General features: G+C 37.8%; 1 pseudogene; it reads left to right on the plus strand.

Moving 5' to 3' along the window:
• Window positions 1–550: 550 nt before the first annotated feature.
• On the plus strand, window positions 551–1234 carry LOC110681020 (annotated as a pseudogene).
• The last annotated feature ends 719 nt before the right edge of the window (window positions 1235–1953 follow it).

Below are 1953 nucleotides of genomic sequence, written 5' to 3' on the forward strand. Positions count from 1 at the left end.
TTCGTGATTCGATTATCCGGAGGATTAAATTATACGGAGTGAAAAAAATCGATACTCCGGATAATCGAGTCCGACCTGTACTATGGTTTTCAAACTATTAGTATACTTTTTGTAAGAATCAAGTAATATAATGAATCTTGATGTTAGAACCGTTACAAATATACATGCGGTGCTTATCACGAACTACTTATTACATAATCATAGCATATCAACGAGTGGAATTCCTAGAATCTATTGCACAAGCGAATCGTCGAATGACTAAACTAAAATGGAGAGCACAATGAATCTTCAATTTTGCATATAGATGCCGATCGATGAGAACACCAGCCACTCTACAGTAGGTAGTCTTACCACAGCTCCGCGATATAGTTCAATCAGTAATTGAAATGACAGTTTTACTTAGGCTGATTGATTTTTCCTCTGATAAGTAACGTATTTAGTGCGTTTAGCATATCATTACTAGCATCGGAGGATGTAATTATGGACACACGGGTTCCAGTAGCACCGACCAAGCGATCAATGGGACAGTTATAAGAAGATGATCGTCTCTTTGCATTTTCCCATTTAAACTAGTGCATTTCGTTCATATGGCAGTAGGTATGTTCGGAAAGCATTGGATATTGTTACTCGTGGCATATTTGCTAAAGTGCGTAAATGGTCTTGTGAGTTCTAATGCATAACCGTTCTTATTACTTTTTTAACTGACCCAAAGCTTTTCCCATATCTGTGTGTAGCGGGTCAATTTGACCACGTTCGCAAACTGTCAGGATGTGACGCTGGATTACGACAAAGTTCCGGTGGCGTTGACCAAGGTTTCGTATGACCGGGACGCCGATGGCGTTTGTAACACCCTGCATGCCGAGTACGAAATCGCAAAAGCAGCGATGATGTCCAGTTCGAGCTAGTGCTTACGACGTACAAGTGCCCGCTGGGAAGTACCGCTGTTTGCTTGGACAACCCGAAGGAATACATCGAGCCAATGCACTGCCGAGAGGTTCCATTCGGACGACAGTGGGCCTTGGTTTATGTTGGCCAGTGCCATGTCCAATGGAGACAAATGCGGACGACACGAGGTAAGATTTGTGGTAATCAACGAGAATACGTAATGTGGCCGTTTATCCATTTTTTCAATCGCTTTATTTGTTGAACCCAACTGATATCCTGTGACAAATTTCCAGAACTAGAAAAAAATAATGAAAAATCATCTGAATGTACGATAGAAAATGAACCAGAACCCAAGTTTTCACAATATTCGATGCACTTAACCTTTTTATACGTATACATTTGAAGGTATGCCTCCAAGTAATCACATAGAACTAATTGAGTATTTCTACATGGTTTAATATATTGAACTCAAAGCCATATTTATGAGGACGAGGGCGCTTGCGGGCCCCCACAAATCATAAATTAATTAATTAAACTAAAATTGTAAGCACAATTAGAAACCGATGCAATGCCAAGGTTTTCTCAAAGTCATATCGAGGAAGACAATGTTTGCGCCTAAACCGTCAGTTTTAGATATAAGTATAGCGTCTTTGGGAAAAATGTTTCCATCTTTTCAGACTCAGTGATGTGAAATTAGGATGGTCGCATGGGTAAGAAGATTGTTACATTTTTTTCTCGTCACTTGGGCCGGAACAAATTTGAAATTTTACTTTTGTCATCCCCCCCCTTCAAATTTTCAAAAAGTCAGAGGGGGAAATAAATAAAATGTTTATTTTCAGTGTTAGTTTTCATTATTTTTGTTTTTTTTTTTCAAGTTTTAAATTGTTTGTTGATGCTTTGGATTTTCTTGAACGTTTTCTTTTGAAATAATGTACGCCATTTTTACTGTAACAGTATAGCCTTACAGAATATAATATTTTAGTGATATTCATTTAATTATCGTTCTATAAACCTTCAAAACATTTGGTCAAATCAATGCAGCAATTGCTTCTTAAAATTTATTTGAAT

Source organism: Aedes aegypti, unplaced genomic scaffold (genome assembly GCF_002204515.2).
Source record: "Aedes aegypti strain LVP_AGWG unplaced genomic scaffold, AaegL5.0 Primary Assembly AGWG_AaegL5_hic_scaff_2356_PBJ_arrow, whole genome shotgun sequence".
Taxonomy (NCBI): Eukaryota; Metazoa; Arthropoda; class Insecta; order Diptera; family Culicidae; genus Aedes; species Aedes aegypti.